Source organism: Psittacula echo (genome assembly GCF_963264785.1).
Source record: "Psittacula echo genome assembly, chromosome: 7".
Classification (NCBI taxonomy): domain Eukaryota; kingdom Metazoa; phylum Chordata; class Aves; order Psittaciformes; family Psittacidae; genus Psittacula; species Psittacula echo.
The window spans coordinates 2588594-2614956 of record NC_137740.1 but is presented as its reverse complement, the minus strand read 5'-3'; the positions used below and the strand labels follow the sequence as shown (position 1 = coordinate 2614956).

The window sequence follows — 26363 nt, the reverse complement described above, 5'->3', positions numbered from 1 at the left end:
ACAGAGCTTCACTTGAAGAAGGAAACAGGATAAAACCATCAGCTGGGAGGTAGCTCAAGATGTCAGATACCAACAGAAACTGGCTACAAGCTCCAAAAGGCATTTTTAAGATGACTTCTCACTCAGAAGACTGAGTTCAGACAAGGCTGCTGATGGCACATAGCTTGGGCTCCCCATGTGAGCACACAAAGGGATGTGTTGGGGTTTTACCCCAGCTCAGTTTTCTCACTCTCAGTTGGGACACACTTAAATTTCTCCCAGCAGAGCTGCTCCAGTTCCCAAAGGAGAAGCAGAGGAGATGCCTGCCAGGAGAAATGCCCTCAGGTGCCTTAAAGCTGCTTGGCATGCCAGCACGACCCCATGGATCCAGCACCCTTTGTTCTCCACTCATAAAACATTCTGATGGGCAAAGAGAAAACACAAACCCTTCCACCATAAGCAAAAATCATGGTAGCAAAATGCAAAGATGGAAGGTCTGTTTCAGGGGCAAAAGTCCCTAAAATGTGAGGAGAGGAAAATCCCAGACAAAACCTGACCAAACCAGAACTCGGTTTGAAGCGCCATGTGCAAGTTCTTCCTCTTTTTTCTCCCTCCGAGATGATTTAGTTTCTGGTTTCATGACAGGGACAGAGCCAGGGGATGTTTATGATTGTTTATGCTAAGAACGTAACAGAAAGGGCTTCCTTAGGCATGCAGGGCATGAACATTTTGGTAGCAGTCATAGTTTATGCCAGTCCAAAAGGTCTCAATATTATGGTTTTTCAACACTCAAGTCAAGAACTTGTCACAGACCACATGAAATGGGGCATACATCTCATGTACTATAACCCAGAATCCCTGTCAGTGTTCAAGGCCAGGCTGGAAATGGGTTTGGAGCAACCTGCCGTAGTGGAAGGTGTCCCTGCCCGTGGCAGGGGTTTGGAACTGGGGGAGCTCTAAGGTCCCTTCAACCCAAACCAGTCTGGGATTCTATGCTAACTTATTAGAGACTCATTTAAAATAGAACCTTCATAAATTCAAAAAAATCATCAAATCACTTCATAAAAGTGCTCTATTTCATACATTTTAATGAGAGAAAATGACAGTAACAACACAACAGCACAGCAGCACATTAAAATCCCACATCACCGACAGGGCCATCGCACCGCTGACCAGCCACCTCCTCCAGCAGCCCTGGGAAGGCACAACCACCACTGCAGTAGACAAAGGTTGGACCAACCTCGATGAACGAACACTCACAGGAAAGAAAAAGGTAAAGAAGTAGAAAATGACCATGCACAGAGCTCCGTCAGGTCTAAACTCTTGTCCAAGTACGCCTGAGGACAGCAGAAGGTTCAGCCTACGGTGCCACTGTCTTCTTCTGACCCATGGCTCTGCTCACTACCCTACCTCAGCTCTCAGATCTCCCACTCACTAATAACAAACACTTTAAGACTAATAACTGCTATTGATGCTCTTCTCTGGGGGTGTTTCTTTCCAGTCGTACTGCACAAAAAACTTTTGAAGTACCATTTCTGGAAATTCAAGAACCCAAATGCTACAGGGCAGAATGAGGTTGTCTTTTAAACTCTATTTGGGTCCTTTTTGTGCACATGCAATATTTCATCATCTTCACATACTATTTGTTCCCACAGTACTCTTCCACTGAATGTGCAATTCAGTGGAATTGCACATTCCACTTTCTTCTTTTCTTCAGAGTGACCTCACCACATGCTGCTCACCACTGCCCCAAACCAGACACACTAATAATTCCCCTTGGGTTTTTCTATAGTACTCATTCTGTGATGTGACTGATCTATGTTGTAAAGCTTTGTTTTAAACACGAGGCTGAGAACAAATATAAGGGATATTTTCAGCAAAAATACCTTAACGCATAGCTATTTTTCTTAACTGAAAAACAGGGTACATAGGATAACAGAATCATAGAATCACAGAACAGTTTTAGTTGGAAGGGACTCATCCAGCTCCAACCCCAGCCACAGGCAGGGACACCTTCCACTAGAGCAGCTTGCTCCAAGCCCCTGTGTCCAACCTGGCCTTGAACACTGCCAGGGATGGGGCAGCCACAGCTTCTCTGGGCACCCTGGGCCAGCGCCTCAGCACCCTCACAGGGAAGAGCTTCTGCCTAAGAGCTCATCTCAGTCTCCCCTCGGGCAGGTTAAAGCCATTCCCCTTGGCCTGGCCCTACAGGCCCTTGTCCCAAGCCCCTCTCCAGGTTTCCTGCAGCCCCTTTAGGCACTGGAGCTGCTCTCAGGTCTCCCCTTCAGGAGCCTTCTCTTCTCCAGGCTGCCCCAGCCCAGCTCTCTCAGCCTGGCTCCAGAGCAGAGCTGCTCCAGCCCATGCAGCATCTTGATCAGGGCAGGGTATGTCAGCCAGCCTCCATTATTCACACACTTATGTTAATAGATGTTCTATATTTCCATTTTTAGCAATATAACTCTGAAAAGCAGAGGAGGCAGACTCCTGCTGCCTGCTTCACTTACTGACTGCTCCGGACCAGACCCAACACTTCAAGAACCCACTCAATTCACTGTCTCACTATGAGAATGAACCATGCCCATTTCCTCTGCTTTTCCAATGCACTTTCAGCAACTTCTCTGAATTTCCTGATGTGTCACCCATGTGGGAAGAAGTTTTTCAGCTCGCTCGGATAGCTGCCTGTTAATTTACCATCTTTATCAGCCTGTCTGTAAAGGCTGTTACTGATGTGTGAGCATAGACATGAACACAAAGTCACTTTTCCCTCTGAATTACGTAATGTTTCCAGCCTGATGTTCCTTTGGGCATTTATAGTGACCAACAACTTCCATAACTTGCTTCTAAACTATAAATGTGTGCAACTTCTGCTATAATAAGAGCTTTTAATAACACAATTCTTGAGAAGCTTACAATAAATCCTTGTATAGTCAATACTAACCACTTTTCAGCTTAAACATCAGTTTGGAGGCAAACATATGCCTCTACCAAGCTTCTATCCATCATGGAAACCTACCAAACAATGGCATGAATTTTATGTAACTACCATGTAGCCAATACTCCAAACCCTATTACCACAAACTAGATGAAAGTTCATTCAGGTTTTTTTTCACCACAAGCCAACCATCTAAATAAGAGCTTTATTACTAAGACGGGAGTGAAGGGGCATTCCAGCTTTAAGAGATTTACATGGACAATCTGTTTTTATTCCTGCCCAGGACACAGCATTAATGATCCTTTTCCTTCCTTTATGTTCTTCTCCACGCCACTCACCTCCATCCCCACGCTAGCAAGCGGCTAGAAGCATGCACCTTTCAGATGTGATGGAAGCTCGCTGGCAAAGAGCCATGTCATCTTCCCAGCAATGAAGCAGATCTTCAGGAAACACAGCCTCTTCCTGGTGGCACTGCACTGATTTAAGGGGTTTCCTGAAGTTCAGCTCAGATGCGCGGGAAAACCTTCAGGAAAATCAGTCCCAGTGGCAAAGACCTCCAAATCTGTGTCTTTTCGGAAGAGAAAGTGTTATGGGGGTGCAAAGCTTGCTCTTTCTGGGCTTATCTGGCAAGTGATCCTCCTGAGGTCACTAGAACTGGACGTGGCAAGACTACGGATGTGCTCTTCATGCCCCAGTTAAAACTTCAGTGAAAGCTCACATCATGTGCCTCAACTAGGGCAGAGAGCGAACATGGGGTCACGTACATGAGCTCCACTAACGCACAGGAACTCTTTCAGCTCAAAGAGTGTTTGCTTGTAGGCCCAAGCCCAAAGTCAGCACAGCCCTTGGGTCTACAAAGAGGTGCCGAAGCCCAGGGAAGGGCTCTACCTTCTCCAAGAGAGGAAAACACACCGTATTCCTTGCACAGATCCATCAGAAAGACAGGGGTGGAAATGAACATGGAAAGAATGGAAGAAAAACCACAACACACAGAGCATTCTCCACCCACTGAAGACTATGTTGTCACACAACTGTGCTGTGCATGTACGTGGCAAGAGCAGCTGCCTGGCCAGGAGGGAACTGGGGTTTAGGAGCACAAGGGAGATTCAACACCCAGTGCTGTGATGGGACTTCTACAAAGCTTCAACACTTACCTTCCTCCTCCCCAAAACAACCCAATTCAAGGTACCTTTGCTTCCTGAATATTTAGGAACTACCAGTAGTTTTTCTGAGCAGGACAAGCCACCAGGAGAGAGGCGAAGCACTTTGATCATCCGTGGTTTCCAGATGAAGGTCTGTAAGTGCAAGATCAGACTGGAGCAAGAGAAGTCACTTTGTCCTGCTCTCCCAAGCCTTAAAATCTCAGAGATGTCACCATGCTGAAATCTTTGATGAAGCAACCTGATGTCTGGAGACTCGCTACGCATCTACTGGCTCTCCTGCAAGTTCTCCTTATAAGCCAAGCCACAGTCCATCTCATAGAATCATAGAATAGTTAGGGTTGGAAAGGACCTTGAGATCATCCAGTTCCAACCCCCCTGCCATGGGCAGGGACACCCCACACTAAACCAGGCCACCCAAGGCCTCATCCAACCTGGCCTTGAACACCGCCAGGGATGGAGCACTCACAACCTCCCTGGGCAACCCATTCCAGTGCCTCACCACCCTCTCAGGAAAGAATTTCTTCCTTAGATCCAATCTAAACTTCCCCTGTTTCAGTTTGAACCCGTTACCCCTTGTCCTGTCACTACAGTCCCTGATGAAGAGTCCCTCCCCAGCATCCTTGTAGGCCCCCTTCAGATACTGGAAGGCTGCTATGAGGTCTCCACGCAGCTTCTCTTCTCCAGGCTGAACAGCCCCAACTTTCTCAGCCTGTCTCCATACAGGAGGTGCTCCAGCCCCTGAGCATCCTCGTGGCCTCCTCTGGACTTGTTCCAACAGTTCCATGTCCTTTTTATGTTGAGGACACCAGAACTGCACACAGTGCTCCAAGTGAGGTCTCACGAGAGCAGAGCAGAGGGGCAGGATCACCTCCTTCGACCTGCTGGTCACGCTGCTCTTGATGCAGCCCAGGATACGGTTGCTTTCTGGGCTGCGAGCGCGCACTGCAGCCGGCTCATGTTCATTTTCTCATCAACCAACACCCCCAAGTCCACCTTATTCACTTCACTGATTTCATTTGCTCAGCAGCCTGTGCATGTGGAGAAGAGATGAACCCCAGATCTTGTATGTGCCATCCTGGCACTGCACTGTTCTTAGACTAAGATTATACTTGGGAGGGGGCTGTTTGTACCCCCCTGTTGCAACACATGCACAAGGACCATCTCCACAATCCACTGTTGCTCCTCAACAAGGGAATCGTTTAAGGAAATTTTTAAGGAAAAAGCAAGCTTAGATTTATTATGATGGCACCCGGATTTCTGATCACATCTGACATCTTTAGTAAGAAACAAACCAAAACAAGCAAACAGCTGATGTCTCGCAAAGTCAAGACAGGTGAGACGGCACGAGAAGCCTTATCAGCGTGTCTCTTCTGCAAATGAGTCGATGAGAAGGAGAAATTCAGTGTCTTGCCCACTTACCCAGGAAATCAGCGCCAGCATTGGTAACCAGCCTGGGTCTCCCACATCCCACTCCGCAGCCTCTAACATGAGAGGTAGAGTTAGAAGCGACAGCTCCTCCAAACACCAATGGTCTGAGTAGGTGGACTTCACACGCGCTACTTTCTAGCTCAAGAGTATGAAAACATGCAAAGGGGTTGGGACTTCTTGGTGACCACAGAGCTACTGCAGAGCTCCCTCCTCTGAGACTCGCCGCTGGTCACAGGCCACTCTAGCAGAGCTCCGGGCTCCACAACCACACGTGGTCATTTCCACCGTGCTCAGCCCTGTGGCCACTTCCTTGAGAGCAGCTACAGATGTTTTAAACCTTTTTCGCTTTCAAATCGTGTCACAAAATGGAGACTTGTCCCAGATCTCTCCACCCCCTGCTTCCTCCTTCCTAGAGCTGGCAGCACTAACTGCACAGGCTGAGCATTACGATGGTGGCAGCAGAAAGAGAAAGCAAGCAAGCCCCATGCTCCCTCCTCATCCTCTATGCCATCCCCCACATGCATGGAAGCCACTTAGCCTCAGAGAAGGAACTGGTGGGAGAGGAGATTCTGCTACAGCAAAATGTCTTTACCTCAGAGAAGGAACTTGCCTAGGGTTATCCTGCAAGGGGGCTGAGCTGCCCAGAAGCCGTGCTGGCAGCACAGCACATCCTGAGGAGCAGGAGTTACTGATGTTCACCATGAGCAGCCTCAGGTTGACCATAGCAGCCCTCAGAAGAATGAGTTGAAACACTGGCACATCTTTGCACTGTATCTGGTTTAAAAGTAAGCGTCGCTAACTTGTTGCCATAAACACTTAAGAAAGTCCAGAGGAGGCCATGGAGATGCTGTGAGGGCTGGAGCAGCTCTGCTCTGGAGCCAGGCTGAGAGAGCTGGGCTGGGGCAGCCTGGAGAAGAGAAGGCTCCTGAAGGGGAGACCTTAGAGCAGCTCCAGTGCCTAAAGGGGCTGCAGGAAAGCTGGAGAGGGGCTTGGGACAAGGGCCTGTAGGGACAGGCCAAGGGGAATGGCTTTAACCTGTCCGAGGGGAGACTGAGATGAGCTCTTAGGCACAAGCTCTTCCCTGTGAGGGTGCTGAGGCGCTGGCCCAGGGTGCCCAGAGAAGCTGTGGCTGCCCCATCCCTGGCAGTGTTCAAGGCCAAGTTGGACACAGGGGCTTGGAGCAAGCTGCTCTAGTGGAAGGTGTCCGGGCCCGTGGCAGGGGTTGGAGCTGGGTGACCTTTAAGCTCCCTTCCAACCCAAACCACTCTGTGATTTTATGGCTTGTAAAGGCCTTAAAGAGTTTTATCGATGTGGTCAACGTCTACTCTGCATATACCAAGACATTTGCATCCCCTCGATTGCTTTATTCACACAGACTTCTGGTAGTCGTGTGCTTCCTGTGGTGGCTTTGCACTCTGGTAAGTGTTTTTTGATGGTTTGCCTTTTTCTTCTCTTCTTTTTGTAATGTGGTGAGAACATATTGTTAAAGTTCCCTCTTCGGGGCTCGCCATTTAAAACAAGTCATATACAAAAGCAAACAAAACTTTACCAGTTATCTTTGCCTTTCTGCTCAGAGCAAACCACCAACAAAGACATCCCCTAACCAGCAAACATTCTTTCTATAACACAGTTGCAAAACCATACAATTTCAGAGCCACCTTGGGATTTTCTATCAACAGCAAAAGCAATTTGATTTTCAAAGTCTCCTTCCCCTCTCTTTGTTCTTTACTCATCATTTAGTAAGTTACAATCACCCTGCTGTAATGCTGGTTGCCCCAAATGAACACTGCATGCAATTCTGGTTGGAGGAGGTATGGCCAGATGGTACAGAAACAGTCTCAAGGTTAAAGACAGTGTCTCAAGTGAAGCCCTTTCCATTACATACTAATATATATAATTTCCAAAGTAACAAAGTAAAAAGCTGAGATTTGAAGTGCAGAAATCCCTGTAAAGCAGCTGGTGCTCTGGTTGCAGAGAGAGTGCTAATAGTAACTATCTGGTCCTGTAAGTCACAGTGGAAAGCCATCAGTAAAGGCCATCATACATGGTAAAACAGGAGTGGAGCAACAAGAACAAATCCAATGGGATTTCAGAGCTGAGCACAGTGACGTGCGGTCTTACCAACACAGCTCCAGGTTAATCCGATTCAGGAAAACAAATTAAGGTACAGCCTTACTTACCGCTACCAAATAAAAGACACCAAGCTCAAAGAGGGGCTTTTGACAGTGCTCAAGGCCAGGTTGGACACAGGGGCTTGGAGCAAGCTGCTCCAGTGGAAGGTGTCCCTGCCCGTGGCAGGGGATGGAACTGGATGAGCTTTAAGGCCCCTTCCAACACAAACCAGGCTGGGATTCTATGAAATACTAGTCTGAAAAGCAGCATGACCTCATCCTCTGCCAGGTATAAGCTGCATGATGATTTCTGCTACATCATGCAAACTGTTGCTAACATTAGAAAATAGGCTGTAGCTCTCTTCTCCATGACTGTAAGCTGAGCGACTCCAGCCTTCCCTGCCCATCTCACTGGTCAGCCCTTGCCACTGCAGTCACACGCTGGGCAGGTCACCATCCCAGAGAGTGACCAACCAATCCTCAAGTCTATTCAGAAACTGCTGCATCACATCCACAGATCATTTTCTGTTGCTTCTGAGACAATTTACACACAGATGTTCTCTTGCTAGTGTTGCCATGGAAAGCCACAGCCATCTGAGATTCACTTAGAGAGAAACAAGCTCTACAGTAGCTATGCCACCCAGAGCTCTGAAAAATCAATACACTGACCTCCAACTAAAACCTATCTGCTTGGAAACTAGTGAAAGAGTCACAATAGCATCTCAGCCTTGTCTTACTATACCTATTAACTACTATATTTTGAATTGGCTTTTGCTTTCTCAGACACCAGGTTTCATTTTTTTCACTACAGTAAATGGCAGTCATCATGTTTGGAAATAAAAGGTGGCCTGCTGTTCCCACTGGTGCTAAAGCAGTTCACATATTGAGGGTGAATGTTCTAATAATGGTAGATGTAGCAAGAAGGGGCTACTATTTAAAACTGAAAGCATTCAGGTTATCCAGGTAATGAATGCTCTAATAAACTATAAGGAAAAAAATGTCTGTATTTAGCCACATGGGTGCACCAGAGACATGCTCAGAGGAGAGCAAGTTTTCCAACCCCAAAAGCTCCCAAGGGAATTTATTGGACTACACTGGTTCACTGTGTATAGAAAAAAGTGTTCTAAGTTTGGAAAACTGGGAAGAGAGAGACAGGCTTAGCACTTGTGTTAGAAACCAGCCAAGCCAAGGAAGATGCCTCTGACAGTCCTACCTCTGTCTTCATGTGTGATGCCTAGGGATAAGACCCATACACTTGGACCAAAGCTGTGTGCTTAAGGAGGTCTGCTCAACAAACCATGAGGACCACAACGCGGCTCAAACGTTGTATTTGCTTTTACATGTCTTTGAAAAGCAAGGGCTTGATGTAGGAGGTTAGCACGTGTATGAGTGGGTGGGCTTCTTAATGGGAAAGGTCTCTGGAGATAGCTCAATGTCACTTTAGGTAATGAGTCCCAGTGTCATCTTCCAGACACCATATTTTGTTATCCATGCATGTGAAAACAAACTAACAAAGCATAACCAGAATTATAGAATGGTTTCAGTTGGAAGGGGTCTTAAAGCTCATCCAGTTCCTCACCCAATCCCTTGCCACGGGCAGGGACACCTTCCACTACAGCAGGCTGCTCCAAGTCCCATCCAACCTGGCCTTGAACACTGCCAGGGATGAGGCAGTCACAGCTTCCCTGGGCACCCTGGGCCAGCGCCTCACCCTTGAGCAGGCTTCTTTTTGTCTCAAGAGAAATGCATCTAAAATCCATGTCCTCCTGGCTCCCACTGGCATGGCAGAGACCAGAAGGGAGATCAGTCTCCAGAAAGGAAAACCAAAGTCAAATTCAGACACTGCTGTTGGAACCTAACTGTAGTTTTTAGCTTTTAATTTCACCACCTACTTCTCAACAGTACAGTGTGTACCCGCTGGCATGCTCATAACCTGAGTATATACTTCAAAGCATGTGTGTGACTGGAGCTGAGAAAGATTTACTGCCATCGAGACGTAGGTTTTAATACATGTGGGAAATGCTGTTCTTTATTGCCCATCTGTGGGGATAAACACACTTAGCAATTACTTTTTATTACTGACTAATCACCAGAATACACCTTTAGTAATGGTTAGCTGTAAACATCTTCATCACTATTAGTCAGAGGAAGGAACTATAACTAGTTGCAATTGGCTTGTGTGAAGGAAAACGAGACACAACACTGAAGTCCCCCTAAGGTGATTCAGTCCAACTTATGGATTTTTTCCAGCTTATTTTCTGCTCTCTTCACCATCTCACCAAGGTCGGAGCCTTTTAGGGCAGGCAGCAGGTCAGCTCAGCCACACAGTCCCTGCTGCAGCCTTGCCACCAAAGACTGCTCATGCTTTATTTCATGCATGCCAAAGGGCAACCAGGGGTGGCAGCAAGGGTGTGGGAAACAGAAGAGTGCAGAGAACAGTGTCTAAACTGACCTTTAGAGAGAAAGGATCACAGTGATAGAACTTGAAACTGGTTTATTTTTAGTCTCTGCCTGCAAAATGATGGTACAGGCACCCATCTCTTCAAGAAGCAGAGCAGAGTTATACCTCTTCTTCCACAAATGAGCAGTGTGGGTATAACAACTTAAGAATGAGTTTGCAGTGACCTTTACTCACCTCAGCCTCAAGTAAGCAGTTTGTTAAGAAAGAACCTGTCTTCCAAGCAGGTTTCTCAGAGCTGAGAGGGAACCCTGACAATACGTGCACGTTGTTGTTTCCTCTCCTGTCACTCCAGACAATTGAGTCCACGATCTATCTTATCTTACTCTAAAATGGAAATCTGAAGTAGGTTGGATGAAGTTTTTGAGTCTTTCCTCTGTCTGAGAAAGGATCTCAGCCATCTGCATCTAAGCTTATAGAATCATAGAATAGTTAGGGTTGGAAAGGACCTTAAGATCATCCAGTTCCAACCCCCTGCCATGGGCAGGGACACCCCACACTAAACCAGGTCACCCAAGGCCTCATCCAACCTGGCCTTGAACACCACCAAGGATGGAGCATTCACAACCTCCCTGGGCAACCCATTCCAGTGCCTCACCACCCTCACAGTAAAGAATTTCTTCCTTAGATCCAATCTAAACTTCCCCGTTTCAGTTTGAACCCGTTACCCCTTGTCCTGTCACTACAGTCCCTGATGAAGAGTCCATCCAACTTGTCTCTTTAAACTGGAGATTCAGAAGCTGGATGAGCAGATTCTCCTCCAGGATATACTTCAGTTTGCTTGCAATTACTATGATGTTCTCAGGCTTTAATGAATCCTTATATTGCCTACCTTACTTAAAAAGAGGAGGTAAGCCATAAATATCACATGTAGAGGCAATAAAGAAATGGCATGGTACAGATCTCCCCCTGAATCATTTTTCTTTGACAAAATATGTGACAAAGACTGAAAAAACATCATTTGTCACAGTTGCAGGCTCTTTTCTTCCTAAACATCATCAAATACAAGTAAATTGGCAGAAGCCACTTGCAACCAAGGAAGCAAATTGTTGAAAGCCAAATGAAGCTATTTAGAAAGCTGAATAAGCAACTCGAGCTCTGCCAAAAACCAAGGATCCTTATGTTTCCATTGGTGAACAAAAAGCAGAGTCTGAACTGTGGTGGCTCTTCAACAGCAAAGCCAGATGCTCCTTTCTCTGCTGTTTTGGCCTCCTGTGTCCAACCCTACAGATGGTGCCTGCTGCTTTTTCACTTACATGCTCACACACACACAGTCATCAGCTACTCCTTTAAATGCAAAGATAGCATCAGTCACATCTGGAATGCCCTTCGTATACTAAAACAGCACATCCTCCATGGTTTAGTACTGCTTCTTCTACAGGCTTGCCAACCATCACAGCAATGCCATATGCTGAAGGCCACGCTGTCAACTGCTGCAGTTAAAGTCTTATCTAACAGTTTTTTCATCCTTGAAATGGAAGAACGCCCCAATATTCTTCTAGCATCAGTTTTATCTCCTGAGACAACTGAAGTAAATGTATCCTGGACTGCATCCAAAGGAGCGTAACCAGCAGGTCAAAGGAGGTGATTCTGCCCCTCTACTCTGCTCTCATGAGACCACAATTGCAGCACTGTGTGCAGTTCTGGTGTCCTCAACATAAGAAGGATGTGGAGCTGTTGGAACAAGTCCAGAGGAGGCCACGAGGATGATCAGGGGCTGGAGCACCTCCTGTATGGAGACAGGCTGAGAAAGTTGGGGCTGTTCAGCCTGGAAGAGAGAAGGCTGCGTGGAGACCTCAGAGCAGCTTCCAGTGTCTGAAGGGGGCCTACAAGGATGCTGGGGAGGGACTCTTCATCAAGGACTGTAGTGATAGGACAATGGGTAATGGGTTTAAAACTTAAACAGGTGAAGTTCAGGTTAGGCATAAGGCAGAAGTTTTTCCCTGTGAGGGTGCTGAGGCGCTGGCACAGGGTGCCCAGAGAAGCTGTGGCTGCCCCATCCCTGGCAGTGTTCAAGGCCAGGTTGGACACAGGGGCTTGGAGCAAGCTGCTCCAGTGGAAGGGGTCCCTGCCCATTGGAGGGGGTTGGAACTGGATGAGCTTTAAGGTCCCTTCCAACACAATTCTCCTGACTCCAGGATTCTATGTAGTGTTTCAACACAGGCAGACTTTGCCACAAGCAACTTGTTCTGCAGGGACATGGGGCTGAGAAGGAACCCAAAAATCCAGCCCACTCCTCCATCACCACCTATTAACACAGACGTAAGCACTTTCCCAAGCTTGCACTTATCTGAACTGATAATGTGAGCAGAGCAGTAGGGCTTTTCAAGATGCCGTATCAGTAATTATGGATTTTTTCAACCACCTCAAGTTCTAACCATTATTTTCTGAGAGTTCTCTAGTGAATTTCCACTATCCACTTCAGTTGTGAATGCTGTGCCTTGATGTGGTGTACTTATTAACAATTAAGAGAACTGCTGGTGTGAGTCTCTTGTCAACTATGAGCTATACCCCAGTATCACCCTGTCAAGCAAACTAGATATTTACACTCAATTAATTCAATCTCTTGGCCAAATACATACTCTATTTTTAACTAGCCAGACAAGAGTAAATTTCACATGCTTCCTCCAAGAATTGTGCTAACAGTGGTTCAGAGGTGGTAATACACATCAGTGCCTTTAGCGCACAACCGTGACCAGTGGGACAACTTCTCTCCTTAGGGAGCCCTGTTCAGCTTATGGATTTGAGAGTTTGTTTGTATTGCAGACTGCACAGTCACACTGTCACTAATGGTTTGGTCCTAGAATGACTAGAACTGGTCTTTAAACTCATCCATACCCACACAAACTCCACCAGACTTAGCACCTGACGCAGAGATGTGCCAATACACAGGGTGTCACCCCATGCGATTTCAGCCTAAGTGCTTCTCTGCCTAAAAAGTTGTAAATCTCTTCCAATTTACAACCAACTGCACTCTTCCATGAAATCCTGGTAGGGCCAAACCACCTCCCTTGCTTGCCTTCCCTAGAAGAACAGAATCATCCTCCTGCAAGGCTTACACAATGTATGAGAGCTGAAAAACAAAGTCTGGGTAACATACACTCTCCATGTCAGCATAGCGACTGGCACTCTCCAAAGCACAGCTATAAGGTCTGTTCAAAGTCAAAAAACACAAGAGGAATAAAAGATTTTCCACTTTCAGTCTGACTGCACTCCCAGCAGTGTCTTTATATTACAAACATTTGCAGTAACTCACTGCTTCTCAATTTCCAGTTTGGGCCAAGAGCAGTTTGTGGCCAATTCTCTTGGTCAGATCAGGTACAATTTGATTTCAATGCTCTAGAAGCAAACGGCAGCAGACATGGCTTAACTGTGGTTCTCCCTCCCTCCCTCCCATTGACTCTCTCACAACAGCAGCTTTGGATGCAGGACCATTTCACTGCTGCTGTGACTCAACACAGACAAATCACTGGGTCTTGCCTTGCTCCCCCCACTGATGACTGCCAAGATATCCGCTGTACATGCCATAGGTCAGCCTTTCTTCCCAAGAGGCTGATAACAAAAATTATCTTGGCTTCCACAGCTCAAGCAGGCCAGGTTTATCCACTCATAGAATCCCAGACTGGTTTGGGTTGGAAGGGACCTTAAAGCTCATCCAGCTCCAACCCCTGCCACGGGCAGGGACCCCTTCCACTGGAGCAGCTTGCTCCAAGCCCCTGTGTCCAACCTGGCCTTGAACACTGCCAGGGATGGGGCAGCCACAGCTTCTCTGGGCACCCTGGGCCAGCGCCTCAGCACCCTCACAGGGAAGAGCTTCTGCCTAAGAGCTCATCTCAGTCTCCCCTCGGGCAGGTTAAAGCCATTCCCCTTGGCCTGTCCCTACAGACCCTTGTCCCAAGCCCCTCTCCAGCTTTCCTGGAGCCCCTTTAGGCACTGGAGCTGCTCTAAGGTCTCCCCTTCAGGAGCCTTCTCTTCTCCAGGCTGCCCCAGCCCAGCTCTCTCAGCCTGGCTCCAGAGCAGAGCTGCTCCAGCCCTCGCAGCATCTCCATGGCCTCCTCTGCCCTCGCTCCAACAGCTCCACGTCCCTCTTGTGCTGCTGCCCCAGAGCTGGATCAGGACTGCAGGGGGGGTCTGCCCAGAGCGCAGCAGAGGGGCAGGATCCCCTCCCTGAGCTGCTGCTCATGCTCTGGGGGTGCAGCCCAGCACATGGGGGAGGTTCTGGAGTCAAGTGCACACTGAAGATGGCTCATCAGCCAAGCACTCAACCAAAGTGCCTCTGGTCTGAAGGGCTGTGATCCCAACCTCCCTCCCCAGCTCCAGGGTGAACACATAGCTCAAGGAACAGGGCTGCACAGCAGGCATCAAGAAAAAGCAGCTTCCAGCTAACATTGATTTCACTGCTGCTCTGCAGCAAACACCCCAACCCATGGCTACATTCATTTCTGCAACAGCTTGCCACGAGATGGGGAGGGTGGGAGAGAGCAGGGGCAGACCTGTTTAACAGGGAATCCACAAGCCACACTCTTGCACCTTCTCTGGCCCCAGCCCAAATCCTCAGTCAGCAGCAGTAAACAGGAAGCCACTGCTGAACTCCATGACACACATGCACACCCCAAGCAACCTCCTCAACTTCTTCCTCCTGCAAATACAGCTGTCAACATCTTTAAAGAAGAGAGTATCTGTATAAGCAAAGAAGGGAGTCAGGGCTGCTCCTCAGTGGTCATGAGAGCTCCAGGAACTGAACTTGTCGCTGTCCTGGGAAGGGCAGCATCCTAAGGAACATGGAAGTTGCAAGGAGGGTTTTGCAACAGAAAAGCTGTATATTCCACTGTGGCCAAAACCCAGGAATATCTGTTAATATATTAAAACATGTCCTTTATGAAACAGACTTCTACTTGATGAGATAGGAAAGCACCTCTAGGTACTACCAAGCTACTCGTCACCACTCCTTCTCACCACTACAGCTGTGCCACTGCTGATCTGGTTGCAACATTTGCAAGGTCCAGCCTTGATGCCAATTTAACCATGTAGGTCTAGATGCAATGCCTGAATCCTGGACTGCAGCACTTCTGGAAGCACCAACCAGAACAACAATTATGCCAAGACCTAAAAGTCTCAGAAAAGGCAGGACATCACCTTGAATCAATAAAATAAGCTGCTGCCACAAAAAGCAGCTTTAAGACCTTACTACAGCTTTTAAGTACCTTTCCTGTAAAGAGCTTAGTACAGTAAATGTGAGTAAGCAGATATTAAAAATAGCTGAGCAGAGACACTCTTGTTCGATCACTTTTAGCAGTGACTCAAACACTTATGACTCACGCCAAGTACATCCTGCTGTATCTGTTTTCCCAGTGCTCACTGTAACAACTCCTACTTTACATACTGGACATCACTGCTGATTTGGATACCTCAGGGACAGAGGGGTCGTGTGTGTCAGTACTTGCCACTGAAATTTAATCTGAATTTCCTACATGTTCCTTCCGCCTTCAAGGATGGTTTCTAAGTAAATGACTCACAGGAGTATGCTACAAAATGAAAGCCAACATTGAAAAGGACTAGAAATTAAGGAGTTGTCATGCCTAGTTTGACAAAAGGTTTGGCAGGCAATTATCAAGCATCTCACTTGAGAAAATACTTCTTACCCTCTCTTGTAGCTGCAGCCACACCAAGTTACGAAGTCACGCTCTAACAAGATTATCCTCCTCGTAATGCACAAGTCACATAGCCAGGCTTTGTGAATGCAGTATCTCTGCTGTTCCTCGTTCAAACCACCCAAAAATATCAGAGAAAAAACCCTTCTAAAGCACATCTTAGTCTTGTTTACTGGAGTTTACAGGAACAAGTGGTCACATATAGGGAATTTCCACCCAGTTGAATTCATAGCTTTTAGACTTCAACTGTACATTTACGATCAAAACATCAGAGAAAGGAAAAGCCATTACAAAACCTTCTTAACAGATGTACAATTCAACCAAGACTGATTGTAATTGATATCTGATCAGCTCAATCTCTTTAATACGACATGCACACCACAGGTGGCAAGGTGTGATCCTGTGTATTTTACATATAAGGTAGTGCTCCAGAACTGTTTATGTGCTTCCAAATCATATGTAACAGTCTTTGCCAGGCTTGCAGCAATATTCTCTGACCCAAATAACTTTGACACTCATGCCTTAAGAGATCATAAAGAAAATGACAAAGGGAAGACGAGAGAGAGGCTACTGGTAGCAAAGCAACATCAGGTAGTTCATCAGCATATATGTATATGTATATGAAGGATTATATATGATTATATAGGAAGGAGACACAGATATATATATATATGCATATATGTCTCCTTCAGGAGTTATGTGAAGTTTTTATATGATCTTTATTCTCATTGGCAATATAACAGTGGTATGTTTCTTTGGGGGTTGAGTGGCTTTTTGGAGAAAAGACAATGCAGGAGGAGAATCACTATCCTGAAACCCCTATGAAAAATATTTTGTAATTTATGGAAGCCCTACGTTGTTGAATGCTATATTTTCACAACTGTATTACGTACCTTTATGCATGAGTTATTGATAGTAACTTATACTGTGATAGGCTTTAAAATCTTCATTTTCTGCTCTTCTTTGCCAGAAAAAGCATAACACAACTAGTTTGGGGGACATTTTCACTGTAACTCAGAAAAGAAGAGAAGATAGATGAATATTACGCCCAAACCGACCCATTTCTAACTAACAAACAGTATTTGTCAGCTTCCAAAGCTAACAAAACTAGCAGTAAAGACCAAGCTCAAACTGTCTAGTCAGAAAAACAGGAACTGTGCTCTAGAACTGGGGTTTTGTGTTTCCCCTTTTGAACTTGATACTAGAACTAACAATGTATTTTGCGTCTAAGAGAACATGAGACAAAATCTTCTGAATTGGGGGGGAGGGTAAACTTAAAAGCAACTATTTGCTGCTAAAACTTGGTTCTAACTTCAACTAAACAGAGAATAGCTTCACACTACAAACTCCTTTTCGTACTTCTAGGAATGAGACAGCACAGGCGAGTGAACACAGCTGAAAAGAAAGGGCTACCAAAGAGGACCTCCCATGAAACTCCATCAGAAAGCCACGGAAGACAGAGAGGAAAAAAAGGAGAGAGGCAAGTCCAAGGCATTTTAAAATCACACCTCTCCCATTTCATACACTGTGATGAAATTGGGTGTTTTACAATTACAGTTCCAAAGCCTTGATTTCAAAACTAAGCACTATGGAGAAAAGGAACTTTTCAGAGGCATGCTTCACTCCAGGTCTGCAGCCAATCTGCAAATACCAGAGTGCAGCTATTCTGAGCAATACATGTTCAACTATAATGGACGATACTTGCTAGAAATAATACTTTAGAGGGAAAAAAAGGCTTTGGGGAGCAAATCTGCCTGTTAAAGCTCATGCAGTTCTGTAGGAGATGATGAAACCTAAAACCAGAAAGCACATTGTGCATACAGTAACTGCCTGCCACAGCCTGTCAGATCTGCAGCAAAATATGGCTACTGAAGCCTTGGCTCCAACTACTCTCAACCATAAAAGTACTTCCTTTTTGCTGTCCTTAAAAGCAACTTAGAAATTTCAGTTAGCAACTTGGTTGCTTTTAGTAAAAGCAACTTAGAAATTGAATTGCACATTCACATTGACTCAACAACAAAACCTCTTTCATATTTCATTACATTGCTGGTTTATCCTGTAACATCTAAATATGCCCAGTCTTAAACTGTTCAACCCTTACAAAAACTAGTGATACCACATCAAGCATTCCTCATCATTTACAGAAGCCTCCTGGATTTTAGAGAGACGAAGCTTCACTCCAAACCACTGCCCTAAATCACTGTAATTGCCATGTTATCCCATAAAAAAACCAAACTTGAGATGCATCAACACAGTAAAAGAATCATACTCGGCTTGTTTCAGGACTGAAAAACACAGTCAAAAACCCCTGTTAGTGTGTAACATAACACATTGAAACAATTTTTGTTGCACGAAATACATCTCTGTATCAAAAGGTTAACTGCAGACCTCAAACAAAACAGAAATTAGTTACAAGTGATCTCTTACGAAAAAATATGTGTAATTCCTGTACTAACTTGGATGTATCACCCCTCCAGCAGTTTCCTTAAGCAATCTGAGAATTATCAGAGAAATTTCACAGGGGGGAAATACTCTGTTTTCCAAACAGCTACTCAAAATCTTTCATTGCATCTTACAACCTGCAAACCTGGCTGTTACCAAGCAGCATTTCTGCTTTGGTGGTTACCTGTATGTCAAGAAGTAAAATCAGTTCATTTTCTCAGATGGTTCAATGCATGTAAATCACACTTAACCAGTAGGTGACTTCTGTGCAAATGCAGTCATAGTCTTGTATATTAAGTTGTTATCTTTAATATGCAAGGTTATCTGCAGTTAGAAACAGTCTACTGCATGTCTCTGTACCACTCTAGACACAGTCCTTCAATGCAAATGGAAGAAAAACCCAATCATTTTCCCTCATTCTTAAGGGGAAATAAACTCTAGAAAAAAACCCACCCACATGTTGTCAGTGTATAGATATTTAGCAACTCAGCAGTGCAGAACTCATCACTTCCATGTTTGTGCATCACTATGACCAACACCACAACACACAACAACCCATGCCATGATCCTCACCTTTGTATCTCCCCAAATGCAGTGCTGGAGGCTCCTGGCCCTGTTACTCAAGGATTACACAGATCACACTCAAACCCAAGTGATAATCCTACAGCATTAATCCATCCTTGCAGGCTTCTGAGGCATAAAGCACTGAGGAAAAGGGGATTTCAGTGCTCCCCACAGTTCCTCCTTTGCCCTCCAAAACATGTGTATGCCAGCACTCAGGATGGGAGATGAACTTCAGAGATAGATTTAACAGTTTCTGCTCTGGCAGGATCTTCACCTGCATGGAACAAGGATGGTCACACCATGTCTGTTCCACTCCATGTTGCTCCATCCTTCTCAAGCCACCGGCTCTTGAGCAGAACAAGCAGTTCTCAATAACATTTGTCAAAGGGGCTCATGCACAATTTTACACAACTCCTATAGTTAGGAGAACCTCGTTTCTCAGTTTCTGTTTTCTTACCAAGCCACCAGAAAGCTGACTGTCAATACCCATTAGCTTCCAACAAGAGCTCACAGCCTTTTAACTCCTCGAGTGTTCAGTGTGCAATTAGTCTGCTCATCTCTGAAAGTCTAGTGGAACAAATAAGCAGAACCACTCTCACAAACAAATTCACCTGAATTTAAGCAAAAGGCCACAAACCTTTGCCACAAAATCATCACAAGTAGAATTCCTAACATCTGCAAAGTCAGAGAAATCCCTGTGCCACTGTTTCCTTATCAATCACAGCAAGCAAGAAAAAGTACACTTAAATTTGAGATTCAAAATACCTGCTGTATTTTTTTCTTTGATAGCAATAGAAGAGCTGATTTGTTGGCTTAAACCCATCGGAAATACACCACCCCTCTTTTTCAGTCTCAAAAACTGACCCTAGCACTAACAGATGGTTCTCAGCACTAACAGATTGTGACCAGAGGTCACTGAAATAAGGGCAAAGGACTTCATTTGGGCTGCTTTAAACTTCGCTTTCTGCTAGTTAGCATCACATACTTGACCTAGGCCCCTGGAAAATACTTTGGATAGGAACTCAGAAAGAGCCACCCTGCCATTTTAGCTAGGAATGATGAAAGTTTAATTGAGAATTACAGAAGCCAAAACCACCATCTTTTAAATCTTACAGATTCTTTTCTGTTTACTGTAACAAGAGAGCAAACAGATGTGGCAAAGGAAACAAAATCAGCATGCCAGATACTCCAATAACCAGATATTCCCTACTGGTTGTGAGCATCTACTTGGTTTTTTTTAGAGGACTGACACACACAAATTTAAGCTGGCAATAAATGTAACTACAGAATTACAAATGGAGGTATCAGAAGGTTGTTTTTATTAAACCACAACTTCCATGAAAAATAAATATACCGGTTACCTTCTGGAATTGAACAGGATCAAACCAGGAAGAGATACCTCAGCTGTAAACTAAGAAAACCTGGCAGGGGACTCAGTATGCAAATGCAAAAGACAACTCTACACCAGCATTGCCAAGTCACCAGTTTACTGCAGAATGCTTACAGCCAAAGAACACCCACCGCACCAGGCTTCTTCACGGTATTTAACTTCTCAGGGCATATTCCCAGGAGTTTAATTTATCCTTCTACCCCTTTTAAAGCCATTTCATAGCCCATCCCCAATTCTGGATGAGGATGAAACAGATGGGGGAGAAAGGGAATTGCCCCACTGCAGCACATTTTATGAAGGGGATGTTCATAGAGTACACTGCTTGCTGCTCTACAGAGCTATGCCATTTTCTTCAGAAGAGTTTGATTCTAATTCAGTTCTGAAAAATCCATCCCTATTAACAGGGGGATATAACATATTAACCTTCCTAAGCCTTTGTATGGGGCTTAGCAAATTATACGTTAGTGTTTGTAAGTTGTGCCCTCTCTAGGAGTCCACACCATGAGACACCCCACTAAAACCAGAAGAGCTTTGTAGGACCACAAGTGTGTATTTGTTTATGTGATTGTGATCACTGTATCAGTCTTACCTGCTAATTAAACTACTCTCAACCTCCCTTGTCTCTGACACTGAGTAGCAATAGGTTTTGAAAAACAAACACCTTGCAGAACAAGTGCTGATTAAATTGCTTTGAAAACAGGAGCTGAAACATGGTAAATCTTATTTCCAGCCACAGCCATGCAAAAAAAGCTGCAGTTCTAACAAAAGGCTTTGCCAGCTTCAGAAAAACTATCAGGACAGCTGCTTGTACCTCAAGGACAAACTCACCACAAAGCTGGGGACAAATCAAGTTCTTCAGGTAATTACTCAGCTTCACTGATATACACCAATTTGTTTGTGCAAAACAAGTTGCCTGGAACTCTCATGAAAATAGGAGTTAACAGTGTGAATGCACGCGAAAAGCACAGCAGTTTACATTAACCTCTAATAAAATTTATCAAGCACTTAAATAACAAAGATACAATGGCTTGGAAAACTCCTACGGAATCTGTTCATCAGAGGAAAGCATGGAACAATCTCAAGGCACACAATGAGCCAGCATAGCAGAGGTGGAGGTAATGCATGATCCTGATTTCTCTCCCTGCAGAGGCAGAGTCCAACCATAGATTTATAGCTTGGCAGCTCCTTCCCTTGTCACATAAAATTACTCTCCAAATATACAGGGCAAGAGGGTGGTTCTACCTGAATGCTCCTCTGCATGCTAAATGACGCATGAAGCACATCAACAGGTATATGCTGTGGTGCAAGACAAGCCTAAAGAAAGTTATCCAGGTTAGACATAAGGAAAAAGATCTTTACTGTGAGGGTGGTGAGGCACTGGCACAGGTTGCCCAAAGAAGTGGTAAATGCTCCGTTCCTGGCAGTGTTCAAGGCCAGGGCTTGGAGCAACCTGGCCTAGTGTGAGGCACCTCTGCACATGGCAGAGGGGATGGAACTAGATGATCTTCAGGTCCCTTCCAACCATAATTATTCCATGATTCTAATTAGGTGGACTCTATGAAGAAGTTAAACTGCTCCCACTTAAAAGCATATTGGTGTTTCTTCTGCAGATTTTCACAACACGGTGTCCAAGTTAGCACATCCCTGCGGGAAGCAGGGGAGGGAGCTGATGAGAAGTGCTCTGAGCTGGAACAGGTATCCATCAGAACACGTTAGTTGCTCAACCGAAGGGTTGACATGCCGCAACAGGAGTTCCTCAAGATAGTTCTACTGTGATCTGCAATGTGAAACCACAGCCTCAACAATACCCGGGCAGCGCTGCTCACCTCCTCCCTCTCCATGCACACCATAAGCAAAGAAAAATGTGAGCTCATTTCTCACTTAATTCTATGGCAAACTTGTACCAACACAGTGAGATTAAACCTGGAGATACCATGCACTTTTACTGCAAAGTAAACTTTCAGTCAATACCAAATCTGTACACAGCCAAGTTAGCATGACCCGTGTCTTAGGTTTTAATTGTTTAAGGCTGTGCTCGAGTACTCAGGATTTAAAAGGTGCCTTTTTTTAAGCTAAGTGAGCCCTCTGTTTGCTGATGTATCTTGCTTATATTGATGTAACTTGGCTGTGTGTAAGTCACATGTACAGGAAGTTGAAAGGACTGTAAAACCCACAGGACTGTTGTCTTTTTTTAACTTGGCAGAAGATAACTGTTCTTTTGTAAGGCTGAAGTCCTTCGAGTCAACTATCCCTATATGTCCTTTCACTTACCGCCTGTGGCTTTGAAGTCAAACCCATGCTCTCCTGTGTTAGCCAATTCCACACTTGCAAGAAAGGTGTTCATGGCCATAAGTTACTACTGAAATAAGGGCTGGCATAAACCAACACAAGCTGATCATTTCCAGGTGACGCTGGTGGTAAGACAAAGAATCCCAATGCTTCTGCTAGCAGCTTGCATCTACATACAACACATTCATCAGGCTATGCGGGCTTGTTCTAGACTGCCAATAAACACAACCTCTATGTCCCCTTCATGAAGGCAATGATATAGAAGCATCAACACAAGCATAAACTTTCTCGGCAATGAACAGTTATGATCCTAAGAAAAAAATGGGGACCAAACTCATTTTCTCTGATTATACCATCACTTTCAAGAATGGGGATGAACTATTGACTATTCCCTGTCTTTAGGGGACAGAGTTATTAAGAGACTTCCTAAAAATCAATACTAACAGTCAAATAAAATACATTAAAGCTATTCTCTGCCTATGATGGGCACTGATGTTCCTAACAGCAAACCAGTTAGAGGAGTGATGAGGTTATAGCACAATTTCAGAAGGAGGTGTCCATTACAGCCTGCAGACCACTAAACAGACTTCACCTTTAGAAACAGTGGAAGACAGTAAGTGCTAAGTGTTGGAATTGCTGCTGTTAATTCCGTAAGCCTTCAGAAGGGTAGAAGATTCAAATAGGGAAAAAAGAAAAGTGCTTAATACAAATGTAACACAAATCAACAGCAGGAAGAGGCAAAAAGACAAACAGCGGATCTGTAACCTGTTTTCAGTGAGGGTAACTACCGAAGAAGAGGGCTCCAGCACAGGTTATAGAGCTGTAAAGGCTGCCAACAGAGGCTGATAAATACAGGTCAGGCTCACTGCTTCAACTGCCTGGTTCCTTTTGAACTTTTAAACTCTCTAAATAGATGGGCTCTGGCAATTTCAAAATCATTAGTGTCTGTTCCTCCGAGCTTTGAGGAAAAGTGAAATACAGAAGCGTTCAGGAAGTGAAAGGTGATTTCTTGAGCATCTGCAGTAAACATGAAAGACACTGAGTGTACAAGAAAACCATATCAAGTGAACTGCAAATGCCAGCTTAGAGCTGTTCTTGATTAAAAACCTCAGAACCAAGGGTGGCCACACCTTCCCTCCACACAGGAGGCCACCAACTTCAGTTAAGATGCAAGACCTTGACATCCTAAGGACAAAACCAAACCAATCCGTGCAAAATAGCAGATTTAAATATAAAAGACTGAGCCTAATGCAACACTTAAGCTAAATGGTATCTTTTATATCTCCCTTCCCCCCCTTAACATCTAACGCCCAACAAACTCAGGGGGTACAAGGATGATGGAGAGGGACTGTAGTGACAGGACAAGGGGTGATGGGTTTAAACTTGAACAGAAGTAGTTCAGGTTAGACATAAGGAAGAAGTTCTTTACTGTGAGAGAGGTGAGACCCTAGCACAGGCTGCCCAAAGAAGTGGTAAATGATCCATCCCTGGCAGTGTTGACAGCAAGGTGGAACAGAGCCTTGGGCAACACAGTCTAGGCATAAGGCATCCCTGCCCATGGCAGGGGGTTGGAACTGGATGATTTTAAGGTCCTTTCCAAACCAAACCATTCTATGATTCTAAAACAGCAGATTTAAATATAAAAGGCTAAGCCTATTTCAGCACTTAAGCTAGATGGTACCCTTTATGCTTTTTTCTCTTTTCCTTAAAAATCGAATGCCCTACAAGCTAATATAACTTTACCAAAAGCACCCAATCGAAAAAAAAAAAAAAAAAAACAACAAACCTGCTTTGAATTCATCATCATCCCCTGGTAATAGCCAGAGGAGTGCAGAGATGAGTATTTCTGGCTGGCAAGCAACAGGAAATAATTTAGACTGTCCAAGTGCCAAGGCTTTTAAGGTTTGTTTTGTTTAAGGTATCTCTTTGTGCTGCTCGTGTCTCAAAATGAGTATAAAAGTTTGTTCTGCCAAATTGATTTCCTGAAAAACTGCGTCCATGTACAAACAAACGTCTTGTAAGTGTTCCTTCTCCTCTCCCAATCCCCTGTGACTCCGAGCCACAGATCCAGCATGGTCTGCTTCAACTTCCTTACCTAAAAAAGTAGGAGGCTTAGATCGGTCCTTCCTTCTGACATGGAAGGTATAGGGACTTTTCCAGCACTGCTGTCTCCAGCACAGCCCCAGGCACAGTAGCTCTCACAGCACACCTAGGGACAACCTCCTAGGCTGAACGAGAATTCTTTCCTGTTCTCAATAGCATGAGTCAATATTATCTCAATTCCCAGCCAGTAAAATTAAGTAGTTGAAAAGATCTGAAGTGGAAGATCAACAGAGTTATTTTGATGGATTATGCCCAGATTGAAGGGTTGTTATCAAGAGTACTGCTAATAAAATTAAGTATTACAATAGCTGAATTCCAACTGGGCCACCTGAGGGGCAATCCAGACTCTGCTCAGTTTTCAAATAGCTGGAAATGACAGGAAACAAAACATTCAAGGAACACTTTGAACAGCATTTGGTGTCCAAAACTGCTAAAAACTCACACTCTGCTCATGTATTGGTGAGTCCACAAGCCAGGGCCCCTCTCAGATCCACTCTGCAAACAAGGGAGACTGCGTACCAAGGTCTGAAGAATATGCAGATTTTCCTTTAGGAGTTTCCTCCTGGAAGTATGAATAACAGTTGTCACTTGGCTTTTGTGTTCAAAGGGAATTAAGCCTTTGGGGACTGGGGAGGGAATGCAGCATTTCCAGAAAAAAAGGGAGGAGACAGGTGCTGAAGGAATAAACTGTGCAGTGGCACGGCACCCCAAAGCTTCTAAACCCATGGAATGCTGCAGGATATGCTTCTCCATCTGCAGACTGACTCCTCATCTTTGTAAGCCTTCCAGTTCCCTCTTCCAGTACATGCACAGGCAACCAAAGTCTTGACTCATGGTAAATCCTACATGCTTCAGAAGTCAGAGAATATAGAAATATAGAATCAACAACGTTGGAAAAGACCTTTCAAGATCATCAAGTCCAACCATTCCCACAGCACTGCCAAGGCCACCACTAAATCATGGCACTGAGGGCCTCGTCTGCATAGTTTGTGAACGCTTACAGGAACAGTACAGCCTCTTCCAATGCCTAACCATCCCTACAATGAAGAATTTTTCCTAATGTCCAGTCTAAATACTGAATTTATCCCATGTATTAGCAAACCCTCCTTTATATAGCAGGCCAACTTCAAAGGAGAAGTCCAAAACACTTCACAAAGCAAATTTTATGATGGATATGTGCATTTATGATAGATACATGCATTTCTGATAGATGAGCTTCTTGAAGCCAGTTGCCTTGTGAAAGGCTTGCTCTTGACCAGCAAGCCCCTGCTGCTGCTTTAGGAGCTCCATAGCTACAGCAGAAGAGTGACTTGGTATTTCTGAAAGACAGTTTGTTTGCTATCAGAACTGCTGACAAAGCAGAATCAATAGCAAGCCTGAGCCATTTACTCCAACACAAGCAATTCTATTCTCTGGGAGCTGTAACTGTACTGGTTCAGAATCTTAACTCCACAGGTAGGTTCCTCCTCAAACAAAAACTGCAATTCCATTTTCCCCAGGCTTTTACCACCACCTCACTCAATAGTTCGGGATGATGCACAGATCTCTGTTCTTCCACTGACTTCCAGTTCTTCTCCTTTATTTTCTATCTTACCTTTCACATCCAGCAGGGAATTAAAAAGTCTAACAGAGTAACAGAGCACTTTTATAGCCCAGCTGTTTCAAATTGTAATCATAATCACATAACATGCAGAGAACCACATCCATGTCACTGTTATCAAACAGCTCAGAGGATGGTAACAGGTAATGACAGGCAACATAAATGCTGCAGGATGTACTCCCAAGTAGAAGCTGCTCTTCATTTCCTGCAGCTCAGTTTTTCTGTCAGTTATGCAGTTTAAATTACATTCATG

The 26363-nt window shown here is 44.9% G+C and overlaps 1 protein-coding gene across 23 annotated transcripts in view; it reads right to left on the bottom strand.

Annotated features, from left to right (window-relative positions):
• JAK1 (Janus kinase 1) overlaps positions 1–26363 on the bottom strand; it is an 81547-nt gene that overhangs the window by 34534 nt on the left and 20650 nt on the right. The window contains exons 1-3 of one of the 23 annotated variants that reach the window (XM_080622462.1): positions 24953–25274; positions 4101–4206; positions 3250–3479 (exon numbers count right to left, since the gene is read on the bottom strand). The exons of 20 other annotated variants lie outside the window; for them this stretch is intronic. The gene's annotated coding sequence lies outside the window, so the exon portion shown is untranslated. Of the gene's footprint in view, positions 1–3249; positions 3480–4100; positions 4207–24952; positions 25275–26363 lie in introns of those variants that run through there. 2 more of the 23 variants (XM_080622463.1, XM_080622464.1) reach the window with 2 other exon arrangements.